The sequence below is a fragment of the Lactuca virosa genome, chromosome 8, assembly GCF_052849685.1.
Source record: "Lactuca virosa cultivar CGN04683 chromosome 8, Lactuca_virosa_CGN04683_v6, whole genome shotgun sequence".
NCBI classification, from domain to species: Eukaryota; Viridiplantae; Streptophyta; class Magnoliopsida; order Asterales; family Asteraceae; genus Lactuca; species Lactuca virosa.
The window spans coordinates 329,885,410-329,901,179 of record NC_136433.1 but is presented as its reverse complement, the minus strand read 5'-3'; positions in this window follow the sequence as shown (position 1 = coordinate 329,901,179).

The following is a 15,770-nucleotide window of genomic DNA, read 5'->3' as shown; positions in this document are numbered from 1 at the left end:
CAGTTTGATGTTTGCATAAGAATATGTGGAAAGATCTTTGATTTTAAAGAGGTACCAACATGTTACTTGCGCTAAAGTCAAGATTATCATAAGTCTCTTGAAAAATTAATGGTTTAATAAAGTATTAAAAAAGGATTACATGTTTCTCATCAGAACAAATTTCAACATATATTTCCCATAGGCCTGGTTCCAAATCTTGATGGACTACCACATAAGCAAAATAACATAAATTTTATTAAAAAAATACATTTGAATATGTGAAGGACACTATACTCTGCTAATAAATGTACAAAATTGATCAAAATCTGATGTGCCTTTTAAAATTAGAGAATTTGAAGATATTAGAGAAATTGAAGATATTAGAATAGAACAATGTGAAGGACACTATGCTATGCTCATATATGCCAAAAAGAAGCTACCCACAAAACGCTTGAAATAACTCTTCATTTGCGGTTCTATACTGAGAGTACATTAATAATTTATTACTTCATTATATTATTTAAGTTAATCTAACAAAAGTTTAATAACATTTCTGGTAGTTCTACCAGGAGATAGCAATATGTGGACATCGATAAGCACCAAATTGAGCTTATCTCATTGCTAATGATGTGTGGATCTCACTTATCATCTACTCATCAATATAACCATCTAACGAACATAAACAAAAATAAAAGAAGAAGAAATTAGCAATTCCTCATTCTGAAATCTGAAATCCACCTGAATCCATAAAACCATAAATAAAATATGTAAATTTGGAACATACCTAGGGTTTGAAGCGAAAAACATTTCCACACCCACCATTAAAGTAAAAAAATCATTGCTTTCTACAACAAAAAAATACAACTCAATCTACAAAAACAACCTTATATATGCTCCTGCCCCTGCAAACACAACACATAAAATCTATCAACATGCAAAGAAAATCCCAAAAGCATTCAAGTTCTAGTTGGAAAGACCCAAAATCATAAAAACCCAAAATCAAAAAGTAAAATCTTTCTTATTTTTGTTGACATAGCATATCTATAGACAACCTCCAACAAATCAAAAACAAGCTTACATTCAGTTTCTAAGTCCTGAATGAGTCATGAAGTATGATCAGAAGTAATAAACCATGTGAGTGATGAGAGGAATCTCTCATAAACTATGGACACTACTAATTTATAAGATTAATTTGCCTCTATCATGAACTATGGATGCTAAAATTTATTTTTAGTTCTCAAATTATAAACAAAAAAGAACTCTGACTAACCTTTGTTCACTTAGAGATATAGTTAGTTGCGGCATCTCTAGGATTCTATTGAAGCAACAACAATGAATGACGAAGGGTGCGATAAAGAAACAATAACGGTTCTAGGGTTAGGAGGTGGTGGTGATTGATTTTTAGGAAGCAAAAAAAGATGTAATAAAAATGAAAAGTGAACCTGACTAGGCTTTTTTTTTTCTGGAAGCAACTGGGGCGAAAGGGAGACATCGCTTTTGTTGTGGAAGGTGGTGTAGTGGTTCAGGTTGATGGTGGTGATGAAGATGCTGGAACACATCTGAAACAGAGCAAGAGTGGTGGATGATGGTGGGTGTCGGATTTTGTGGTTAGGATTTTCCAAGGAAACAATTTGGGTAGGAGGCCATAAGAGAGTTAGGATTTTCCGAGTGGGGAAGGAGGCGAAATTGTAGATATAGATGAGGATATTAGGTAGTGTGGTTCTTAAGGGCGCTCATATTGACCAATTCAATTGGACGACATTGAAGGAATATTGTTCCACGTTTGACCCGGTGGGTTGTTGACCAAATAAGATTTCTATGCATAAAAGGATTGTATAAATTTCATTATATATTGTACCTCTTAAAATTCAGCATTTGAGGCTAAATGCTTATTAAGATATATATATATATATATATATATATATATATATATATATATATATATATATATATATATATATATATATAGGCTTAGGTTATTTTGTTTTTATTAAGTATTGTGTGCCTGTGAAATTGATTCTGAGCCAATCATTTGGGGTAATTTAAGTAAAAGTTTTGTATTTATTAACTAATTAAAAATAATCAATTTAATCACACTAATTTCAGCATAAGGGTATTTTGGACAATTAACTATATTTAAAAATGAAATTTTCGGAAATTTAGGGATAATTAATTCTCCTACATTTAAAAATCTGATTTTTTAAAGTAATTCAATATTAATCCTAACGTATTTTTTATAATAACCGAATTTATTCTGTCAAAATGTCATTTTGTTAGAATGCTATATTTTACGAGAATATCAGATCACATCATTCTTCAAACGAAATAACAACATTTTTTTGATTGAATGAACTTTCTAAGATCAACAAATTTTTTGATACAAGTTAAATGTTTGTCATCACATTCTTAAAAAATAATAATCTTAATATATTATTCTATCATAATGAAACACTCATTAATAACAAAACAAACACAATTTGTAGATTATTATAACTGAATATTTTATCAGAATATACTATAACATATAGTCTTATCATTATATTGTAAATTATTCTGTCAGTGCTTTCTTTTGTGAAGATCATTGAACATTGTTCATCTTCATCCCACATGCCATCATTCAACCTTTAAGCACTTGATCATCATTTTCCTTTCACGCATTCTTTGAGAACAACTTCCTTAAAATCGAGCATTCTATGAGAACAACTGCCATGAAATCGAATATGTAAGAGTAACATTCTATACATTCACCATGAGCATTCTAAATTATGTGCATTATAAAAGAATAAAACTATAAATTCTGATAGAATATGGTAGACAATAAAGAAGTGTGATTTATTCTTAAGTACACAATACAACAATTCTGATAGAATGTGATAGATATTGAACCTTTGTATGTAAATTTGATCAGAATAAAACTATAAAATCAGATGCAATTATTCAATTTACTTTTTAATGTCAAATAATAAACTATTTTGTGTACACACTCAAACATTCATCCATTCGATTTCCTAAACAACTCTGGAACGAAAACGATTGAGTGGGAAGAGTCAATTTTAATGATTTATCACACATTTTATTCTATACTGAGTTTCTTATATGAAAGCTAAGGACTGTTCATTCTATGAGAATAAATATTACATAAAATATATGTTACTAGTAATTCTGACAAAATACATTCTCGCAGAATATGGCATAATACATAGAATATGACATAATAATAGAATACATTTTGACAGAATACATAGAATACATAGAATATGGCAGAATACATAGAATATGACAGAATCCATGTCTAAGATTACTAGAAACTATGTTTTAAATATGGAATTAGTCAATTACCGAGAATTTGGCTTGAAACATCTCTTATGCATTCTATCGAACACCTTCTGTGCATTATCCAATTGTCCTAGCTTTACATTGAAATACAGTGTCAAACACCTTCAACAAGTTGTATTAAACACCAAACACCTACACAACGCCAGAAATTGCACCGAAAGCAAGAGAAAGATTCATGAAATCATGGGAAATCGATAGAAATCAATTAAAGATGTCGAGATAATCAGAAATCAAATGCAGCTATACCGAATTTAAATTAAGAGAACGTATATCCGATTCCAGTAGTGAATTTTCAGAACTGAGAGATCTTAATCGGAAAGAACTTACCAGCTTGGTTCAAATAAAATGCAAAGAAATACATCCAAACAGATTGCAATCATCTATTTTTCAGAAATGGCGTTCACAAGATCATTTATCCAAAACCAAATACATAAAATCGATTAAATAAAAAAACGAGGTCATTAGAAGAAAAAGAAACTTACGGGTTGATTGGAGAAGAAATTTATCTGTGGTCATGGGTCTGGAAACTTGATGATTGATAGTGGAGAGTTTAGGGATCGGACTATAGAGAGTTTAAGGCTCAATGTGAATTGGAATTGGGCACCATTAGGATTCATGTTTGTATTGTGCGTCAGGTTGATGATGGTCGACATAGTGGGTTTCTTCTCCTGGTATCATGAAGGAGTCGATGGTGAAGATTGAAGAAGCAGTTTAAGGACGAATGGTGAGTGTTATTCTAGGGTTAACAAACTAATTTCTCTAATTTAAAGGACATTAAATGTTTTAAATATTTACCTAAATTAAATGTAGCCAAGATTACTCTTATACCCTTTTCTGAGTTATTATTGTGTAACAACCCATTATTTTGAATCAATAAAAGTCAAAACAAGTCAACAAAATTCAGACATGTTAAATAAAAGTCAAACACGTCAAACCATAGGATAAATAATGTTATTATTTATCCCGTTATTTTATAAGTCTGTAAAAGTCAACAAAAGTCAACCAAGGTCAACAAAAGTCAAAGTTGTTAAATAAAAGTCAAATAATTAAAAATAATATTTGATTTAATATATGGGAAATAACTTTATTTTATATTTTTGGTAAGGAAATCAAATATACCAAAATCCGAGAAATCTCGCATAGAGACCCACCCTCGGACCGAAAACGAGTTCTCGACCGCAAACATGTTCGGACCGCAAACGTGCGAGGCCTCACCTTCTTCAGACCGCAAATAGCAGACCGCAATCAGAACCGAAAACCTCTTGCATCAAGAACTTTCTTCGGACAACAAACCCTTTTGGGCGAAAATCACCTTTCTCGGGTAGAGTTCTCGCCTGAAATCCCCAAACCGACCCCCTCTTTTTCCTTCATATTTAAGCAACCAAAAAGGGATCATTCTCCACTTTTTCACTTCCAGTATACGATATTACCTTCATTTCTCTCAATATTAGCTAAATTCCTTTCATTTCAAGATCTTCACATCAAATTAGTTACAAACTTTGGTAAGTTTTATTCATAAAACTAGTATTATATAACACACTAGTTGTGAGACCCATGTATTACATGAGTTAATTTAAAAAAAAAATGTTAAATATAAATGTCAAAGTATTTGAGAACTTTGAATTTATAAGAAAATAAGAAAAATAATGATTTATTATAATGGAAATGTTTTTTATCTTTTAAATTTAAACAAATAATTTAAATAAAGAAAAAAAACTAATGAGTTTTAGTTTTGAGAATTTTGAAATTAAAAGGTAAGTTTATTAGTGAAATTAATATTTATTTTATTTACTACATTTGTTGTAATTATTACATTAAAATATTATGTGAAATTTAATAAAATAAAAAAACTCATAAAATTGCATGTGGAAAAAAATTAATTCATAATAACCATAAAATGACATTTGGCAAATTGAATGAGAGTGTGACAAGTGGAAAAAAAATATTCATTTATTAGAGATGATTAAATTATTAGATTATCTAATCTATACCCGTTAATATGTGTTTAAAAATGTTAGGATACGGCTATCATTTCGTGTTCTAAATTGAAGTTAACGTTTCTATTCCGTTAACAAAACCGCTATCACACACACGGTGAGTTCATACCCCTACATTTTCACAATTTTTAAATTGTTTTAGGGGGAATACAAGTAAAACACAAGAAATCTTGTGTTTAAAAATATAAATTTCTTATTATGTTTTATTACCGTTAATATGAAATTAACGTGAAATTTATTAAATATGCAAAACATTGTTATAATTAAATTTACAAAGGTTTACAAAACATGTTAAGACGCAACGGCTTTAACATCATCAAAATAAACATATAAACTATAATAGGTATAGTTTATGAAAGACACATACTTTTTACAAAGTTCAGGTAACACAGATACTATTTTACAAAGTTCAGATTACAACACGGAAACAAACTTATAAACTATAATAGGTATAGTTTATGGAACAAATGAACAATTTTACAGAGTACATGTTAACATATAAACAAAAAGGGTTTTCAGTTAACAGATAAACAAATAGAGTTTTCACTTAACAGATAAACAAAAAGGGTTTTCAGTTATTACACGTAAAACGTTGAAGCAATTTGTGAGATGTATTCGTGTATTTATCTAAGTAAGTCCTGACTTATAACCAGAGTCTCTTGTAGGGAGAGCGGAATATTTGTGTATAGATCTATTTGAGACTGATAATCCTACACCCCAACAGTTAGCTACAGTAGGCCGGCAGGCCTGGGGTGACAAATGTCGTTAACATTCCGACGCCTGAAGAACTCGCGATCAGGCCGACTAGGTTAGTATGGTTATAAGAACTCACAATGAGAAAACAATGACTTATTTATGAATAATATATTTTCAAATAATTTTATTTGAATATGAACTTTACATTCGGATTTCAGGACAAAACCCAATTTCAACTAGTTTTACTTATGAATAAAACTAGGTATCATTTAAGTATAGTAATTATACTTGTACTTTTCGGTCTTGGAATGTTTAATACTACGAATTGGTTTCATGGAAAAATACAGGATTTTTCAGGTTAAACATCATTATTTTACAAGTAAATAGTTTACAATTTGACTTTTTGAAAACAGATACAATTACTTACCGAAAACAATGCTTTACAATAGAAAGGGTGGAACTAAGAACACTTTTATGAAAAATTCAACACTTATTTACAAACTAGTATAACATAAAGGACCCCTAATTGTTAATTCTATGATTTTATAGCGTATACATCAGAGTTATATATAAATAATATCCGATAGACAGTCAAATGTGTGATTTCCGCCTTACTTCTTGTTCCTTGTTTGGTTGTGGGCTTAGGGCAGAATCACCCAATCGACTGTCCGTTCGATATTAGTCATATATAATTAGTATACACTAAGTAATCATATGAGGTAACAATACGAGTCATACCAATTACATGAATCAGAACCTCGAATCACAAGTTATAAACATAAGAAACTTATACTTTTTGGTCTCAAAGTACTAAGACTACGATTTATTTACTAAGAAAATATTGGATTTTATGGAAGAACACAGTAAAGTTTTCAATAACAAAGAACATACCTTTTCAAACAAAATATTTATGAACTCACCAACTTTAATGTTGACACTTTTTTTCAAACTACTTGTATTCTCAGGGAAGTTAGTATTTCGTTTTATCTTTTGCTATAGTATTAATGTTAAAAAGTAATGTTTTGAATATAATGTAAATACTATGTTATCAATACCATGTTTGTTGTTGCTTTGATTACTATTATTAAATTGTTGTGATACTATACATAAAGTCCTCCGCCCCTGAACGTTTCCGCCGTTCTGGTTTGGGGGTGTGACATATTGAATTTAATTTTGCTTAATTCTGATTAGTTGTTAGAGGAACACAATACTTGTTGGAAACATTTGGACCTAGCTCTCTCTCTCTCTCTCTATATATATATATATATATATATATATATATATATATATATATATATATATATATAGAATTAGGATCGGGTGAGGACACAAAATTTGGTGAGGACTGCGAGGATGAATCTGGAACCTTAAGCTCAAAAATTTTATGCCTCTTATTATTTTAGTGGCGATGGTTTGGAGGGTACGATGGTCAAATTGAATTTCTAAAACCTGGTTAGATTTATGTTCGTGATCTCTCCCTTTTCCCTCAAACAAACACTTCTAAACTAGATAGAAATCACCGTATGTTGTGCAAGTCTCTCCGAGTCTTCATATTTTAGCTCCTGTACATTCAATTGCTTTCAAAACTCTTGTTTGTGTTCATAAATGAAGTTGATTTCAAAGATGTGTACAAAGTGTTCGATCTAATGCCTCAGAGAAACCATATCCTACAAAAAATTTATTGTTGAAGATCTTCTTGTTGTTGTTCTTCATTTTTTCATGTTTTGAAAATCAAGTTTTAGAAACATATTTTGTCTCTTGTTACTTTAGTTTTTTCTTTTTTGTTGTTATTTAAGTTTTAAAAAATTTAATTATGATTGCTTTCTAAACTCATGTTTGTATTCATAAATAAAGTTGAATGCAAGGATGCTTACAACATGTTCGATCTAATGTCACAAAGAAATCATATCGTGGAAAATTTGAATTCTCTAATTACATTATAAATTCATTTTGAATCTTTCTTTTTGTTATCTAAAATCCATTTGTTACAAATTTTAAGCCACTGAATAAAAGTGTTAAATTTCATAAATAGCAATATACTTTAATTTATTTGTTTATTGTTTGGAATTTTGTTATATGAAAAACCTTAGTGGTAGAAAATATCACCTTTATATAGATAACTTGGTAGTTAAATTTTTCTATTTAGTTTTTTTATTGTTTTATTGAAACTATTGAAACATATGTAAGTTTACTGTAGTTGTGGAACTGATAATCTTTATGGTAATTTTAGAACCCAATTCAGATGAATAAAACCTACTGTTAGACGAGTTAAGGAAGAAGCATGTTGGTAAGACATTGGTCTCTTACTTTAAAGTGTGTAAAAGAAGTTTTTTGATAACTCTAGAGGACTTTGATTAGTTAACAACATACAAAAAGAAAACAATTTGCAATGAAGCTCATCTACATGATGTTGAAGTTAGGGTTTAACATATTGGAGTTGTATGATTGATGATTTATATGGTGTTGAAGATGTTTGGTTATTTAAAGATTCTCATTATTACGTATATTATGTCATTTTGTAACAATGTCACATGAATATATATATATATATATATATATATATATATATATATATATATATATATATATATATATGTGTGTGTGTGTGTGTGATGTGTTATTAGTAGCATATTATGCATGGTTGGTATGATGTGGTTCAAAACTATTATTTGGATATATTTATTTACCTGTTAAAAACTTAGTTTAGACATATTGTTAGTTGGTAGTAATTTAATGTTATGGATATGAAATTTAGTATTTTTAGGTTTATTGTGGTTTTTCTTTAGATACACTTTTTGTTTGATGTTTATTTGTTTGTTGTTTTGAAATCTGGATAAATCTCATAGTTACTCTTTCATTATAGATGTTTAATCATATATTTGTGGATCATAAATTTATATTTTTAGTTAGATAATATTTTTAGATCATAATTTTTTTTAATCATAAACTTTGGATCATGTTTTCTTGTATCAAAAATAAAATTTAATTCTTTCAATTATAAATCATTTTATTTTGGATCATAGACCATGTGCATCATAAATTTTGGATCATAAATTTTGCAACTTGTATCTTTATATTTAAAATATACAATAAATAGTTTTTATGATTCAAAATATATAATGTACTTTGTTAAATGTGCATAAATATAACAATTTCAATTAACTCTTTTACTTATTTATGTTTAGTATTTTTCAAAATATAAATAAATATAACAATACACTTATTATACATCAAAATATTATGATGCAAAATATAGTAGTACATTAATAAAAACATAGTTTCAAGTTTTAGTTAATTATAACATTGTCCTTTCAAATGTTTAAAAACATGATTTTATATTCTTACAAATATACCTAAATATAAAATTGGAATTTTAAACATTCATTCAAATATTGAACTTGAGCATACAAAATCTACAACTATGTTACGATTCAAATAATGTTTTTGCATTCCAACAACATACTTCTAACATTCTTTATCCTTGCATTATAATTAATGGCCAAAATATGCATAATTCTAACATTATACTTTCTAATGTTATGATACAAAATATCTGCTATGATCTGAACATGCAAAAACTTTTGTGTACTTTTTCTTAGTTGTGCATTGTAAAAACTATACACGTTTCATGTCACATTATTCGTTCTTCATATATCCTTTGACTCAAAATATTTATAATAAAAAATCGTTATGATCCAAAAAGCTGTTATGATGCAAAACTTGTTATCATCTAAAAGCAAATAGTTAAATTGATTCTTGTGATAAAAATGATATGATACAAATATGTTATGATCCAAAACATTACAATACTCTAATTGTATATAATGATCTAATTTGAAAAATTTACGATCCAAAATTCCAAATAGTTTTAAGATCCATAGGTTTTATGACCCAATGCTAAAAATAGTGTGATAAACATATAAATGTTTTTATATAATCCAAAGAGTTTAACAAATAAATTATTTAATTCAAAAACATTATGATTCAAAACTCTGTTATGATCCAAAACTCTACAATAATCCAATTATAACAATTTTATGATTTAAACAGGTAATAAACCATAAAATATGTCAATGCAGGGAGTATATACCCAAAAAACTACAAAATGAAAGATCGTAAAAAAACATTTAACTATAGAAAATTTGAATCATGACAAATGAACCTAGCAAATTTCACCCCCCTTGGTATCTTTCAACCTGTACTGGGTCTATTTCACCCCTTACGACATCTTTCAACCAGTATCAGGTCTATTTCATCTCTACCACTAACACATATAATCATAACAATAAGTCACAAAGACATCAAGCAGATACAAGCATAATAGGTAATTGTCAAGAAGACAATCATCATACTACAAACATAATTTAGTGGGCCGACATTGGTGCCTTCGACCCACGGCTATAGTGAAGGAAACTCACCTCAGACTGAAGATATCAAATCATACTCGGGCTGATGACTCGTGAAATCCTCTCACTAAATCACGAATAAAGAAACTCTAATTAGAAATTAGGTCAATAATCCAACACGCGAGTCCAAACCCTAAATCCTGACTCACAAGGTAAAAATGCTGCTTAATCCTTGCCTTATTGGGCCTAACCCACCAAGGCCCAAATATAATTAGACCCAAAGCCCAGAAGATAGACCATATCCAAAATGGGCCCAAGATCAAGAAGGCCCACCACTGAAAAGCTTGAGGCCCAACAAAGGCCCAAGTCCCTAAGTCCGAAATGACCCGAGGATAAAAAGCCCAAAATCCTCTCTGGTGAGTATGCTCAACGTACCAATAGTATGCCCGATGTACTCATGACCCTCACATAGTCGGGACCTCAGACACGTATGCGCATCGTATGACTATGTATGCCCGGCATACGCTGCACCTGGACAAATCCTCTTTCTAAGGTCTTAATCAGTTAAAACCTAACGTCTAATTTTAGATCCAAGTTCATTAGAGTGTATTAAGCCATAAAGTTGCAAACTTTATGCTTTTGCATGACTTAATGGGACTCAAACCATGGATTAAGCCTTCTATCTCCCTTAAGTGGTTACCAAATCATGCATGGTTGAGTTCTAACCTCCAAGATCCATTTTTATGACTTCATGCACCCCTAAGAGCCCAAAAGGATAACTCAAATGGTTTGGAGTATCCGATACTCCATGAGACCAAAGTTATGTGACAAAAATATGCTAAATTCCTCTCCAAACTTAGATCTATACTTAGAATGAACAAGTTTCAGACTTTATACCTCTAATGAGCTAGAAATAATGAACAACCTCTGGATCTACAAGCTCCTTCTTGTCCAATGCTTCTCCTCAAGCCTTCTTCTTCTTCAAGATCACAAAAGAACACCTAAAAACTCTTTGTAAGCTCAAGAATACCCTCAAGATGGCTAGGGTTTCGAGATCAACTCAAAAAGGTAATGGGGGCTGATAAGGTGAAGGACTTAGGGGCTTAATGAGCTTAAATAGGATGCAAACCCTAAAATTAGGGTTTGTCCATGGTTTGCGTACACCTTGCATACGCATGGGAACGACCAACGTACGTAGGGGACATCCCCGCTTTACACATGCATAGGAGTACACTGTGTGTACCTTGTGTACACACAACATACTCAGGTCTAGTCCATGAAGAATTGAAATAATTGCAAGCGTATTTAGATGGCAATTCGGGCGTTACAATTCTCCCCCACTTGAATTAGACTTCGTCCTTGAAGTCCGCTGTTGCAAATAACCCTGGGTAATGCTCCCTCATTTCTTCTCCAGGATCCCACGTCCACACAGAACCCTTCCGGTGCTGCCACTGCACCTTTACCAAGCCCATAACCTTGTTCCTCAAGGTTTTCGTCTTCCGGTCAAGGATCGCCAACGGCCTGTCAATGTAATTCAGACAGTCATCCACCTGCATGTCCTCCAATGGAACCACTACGGAGTCGTCAACCAAACACTTCCACAATTGAGAGACATGGAAAGTACTATGGATCCGATTGAGCTCCTCCAGAAGATGTAAGTGATACGCCACCCTGCCTACCCGGGCTAAAACCCTAATAGGACCGATGTATCTGGGGCCTAGCTTGCCACACTTCTTGAATCGGATGACACCTTTCCAAGGTGACACCTTTAGGAGTACCATATTCCCGACTTGGAACTCCAAGTCTAACTGACGTCTGTCTGCGTAGCTTTTCTGCCGACTGTGCGTTGTATGAAGTCTACCACGAACCTGATGAATCATATCGGCCGCCTTGAGTACCAAAACGGTACTCCCCATGACCCGTTGACCGACCTCACCCCAACATATCGGGGTCCTACACTTCCTCCCATAGAGCATCTCAAAAGGAGGTCGATCGATGATGGCATGATAATTGTTGTTATATAAAAATTCTGCTAAGATATGTATCCCAACTACCGCCAAAATCCATAACACATGCCACAACATATCCTCCAATGTCTGGATAGTCCGCTCACTCTGACCATTCGTTTGCGAGTGAAAATTCGTGCTGAAGTGCAGACGAGTATCCAAATCCTCATGGAATTTCTTCCTGAATCTGGAAGTGAACCGAACATCCCTATCCGAGACCATAGAGACCGACACCCCATGGCGTGCCACAACCTCCCGAATGTAGATGTCTGCCAGCTTCTCTGTAGAGATACTCTTCTGGATCAGGATAAAATGCGCGTTGTTGTTTAATCAATCCACGATGACACATATCGAATCCACTCCCAGCGTCGTCCGAGGCAGTTTGGTGATAAAATCCATCGTAATCTTTTCCCATTTCCAAACAGGAATATCCAACGGTTCCATTTTGTCGTGGGGTCGTTGATGCTCGACGTTGAATTTCCTGCAAGTCAAGCACCTCTGCACTTACCATGCCATATCTCGCTTCATACATGGCCACCAATAATCAGGTCATAGATCTCTATACATCTTAGTTGCTCCGGGATAAATAGAGAATCTTGACTTGTTCGTCTCTTCCATAAAAACCTGCCGCGAACCACCCCAATATGGAACCCACACCTTCCAATGGAGAGTCAATAACCCCTGACTATCATAATCGAAGGAAGCCACATGTCCCAAAATGCACCCACTCTTCCGGTGCTCTTCCTTCATAGCCTCAATCTAAACCTCTCGAATCTGCTCTAATAATGGGATAATCACTTTCATCCTCAAACATAAATCTCTGATCGGAGCTGCGACTGCCTTGTAGCTGAGAGTATTGGCTACTACGTTGGCCTTCTATAGGTGATAAAAGGATCTCACAATCATAATCCTTCACCACATCCAACCATCTGCACTGCCTCATGTTCATATTTGGATGATCCATCAAATAACTCAGGATCTTGTGATCCATATAGATAGTACAGTGGACCCCATAGAGGTAATGTCACCAAATCTTGAAGGCAAACACCACTGCCCCAACTCCAAATTGTGTGTAGGATAATTCACCTCATGAGGCTTCAGCTGCCTCGAAGCGTATGAAATCACATGACCCCACTGCATCAACACTGCACCTAAACCCATGATCGAAGCATCACAATATACCACAAAGTCCTCAACACCCTTAGGCAGGGTCAAAATCGGTGCCTTACACAATTTATGTCTCAAGGTATCAAAAGTTGCCTGCTGCTCAGCCCCCTAACGAAATGTGACAGTCTTCTTTGTCAGCCTGGTCAAAGGAACCGCTATCTTGGAGAAATCCTGAGTGAATCTCCGATATTAACCTACCAATCCAAGGAAACTATGAATCCCAGATGGAGACCTCGGAACTTACCACCTCATCACCGCCTCAATCTTGGTCAGATCGACCAGAATACCATTCTGGTTGACAAGGTGCCCCAGAAACTGCACCACGCGCAACCAGAACTCACACTTGGATAACTTTGCGTATACTGTCTCCCTCCTTAGAGTCTCCCATACCTCCCTCAGGTGCTCCTCATGCTACTCTCGGGTCTTGGAATAGACCAGGATGTCATCAATAAACACAATCACAAACCAATCCAACATAGTCCTGCATATGCGATTCATGTGATCCATGAATGCGGCTGGAGCATTGGTGAGCCCGAAAGACATCACCATGAACTCTTAATGACCATAACGAGTTTGGAAGGCCTTCTTCTGCATGCCCTCCTCCCTGACCCTCATCCGGTGATAACCCGAATACAGATCAATCTTGGAAAACTAAGATGCACCCTGAAGCTGATCAAATAAATCGTCGATCCTCGGGAGTGGGTAACGGTTCTTCACCGTTAGCTTATTCAACTCCGGGTAGTCAATAGACATCTGATGCGTCCCATATTTTTGTTGGATTAGGTGTCTAAGCCCATAACTATAATTGGTATGTACTTGACCCGATAGTAGCATGGTCCTTTTGGGTTGCCTTCACCATAGCAATTTGATAGGATGAATTATGGAGAAAGAGGTTAATTGTAATTTATTAATATATTATAAGAATAATATATTAATTGAGAAAGCATATTATTTAATTAGTATTGATCAGAAATTAATTTGGAATTAATTTGGCGATCAAAAGAGACTGATTAAATTATGGGGACTGATATTGCAATTAAATGTTAGTTGCAAGTTGGGCTTATGAATCCCTAGGAAGGGGTGGACGAAATTCTATGTGTAGCCCACATAGATTTCGTCCAAAGGGGTCCTTCTGGAAGGATCTACTGGACTGCTTAAGGCTTAAGCAATCAGATTAGGGTTTTACCTGGAACCCTAGCAGCTCAGCTATAAATACACCCCATGGCTTCATGAATTCGACCCTATGCTTTCATAGAGAACCCTAGCTAAATTTTAGAGCCTCACCCTCTCTATCATAATCTTCCAATTGCTACTTGGTGTTTATGACTGATTAGAGGTGCAACAATTGAGGCAATAAGATCTTGAAGGCCAAGATCTACAAGCTACAAGGAAAAGGTATTCATCTAACTTTGTTTTAGTTATAAATCTCGAAATTGTATGCTAGATTAGGGTTTATGCTTTGCATAATCAAAATTGCATGTATAACTTGAGAAAAACCTAGATCCAAAGCATTAGGGTTGCATGTACACCATAGGAATGTTGTAGTTATTAAAACACATCACTTTTTTCTTCACAAATAAGATCGGCGCTCCCGATGGTGAACTACTCGGCCAACTAAATCCCTTGTCTAGCAGCTCCTGCAACTGTGTAGACAACTCCTGAATCTCTGGAGGTGCTAATCGATAAGTTCCTTTGGCTATCGTAGTCAATCCGAAACAATTCAATCCGAAACTCCACCTGCCTCTTCGAAGACACTCCCGGAAAATCCTCCGGGAACACATCCGGGTATTCCCAAACAATCGGTACATCACCAATGGTCACCTCACCCTTTTCCCAGGTATCCATCACATATGCCACAAACCCAGAACATCCTTGTTGAAGATAACGCGTGGCCCTGGCTTCCGAACAGAGAGTCGGCTCACGCTGAGCACCCTCACAGTGGATCACCAACTCTCCCCCACTTGGGGTCCGAACATGTACCAACCGAAGCCCACAATGAGTCATCGCCCCATTGGGGCTCAAGCAATCCATCCCCACAATGACCTTGCTCTCGCGCAGGGGAACCAGAACCAAATCAATCAGATACGAATCATTGAGTATCTCCAACGTGCATCCCCGGTGAACCCTCGACACTCGCACCGGACAGTCATCAGCAATCTCAACCTCTAGTGGATAATCCAACTCTCCCGGAACATCATCAAATCTCTTTCTAAGCGCAAAGGATACAAAAGATCGGGTAGCCC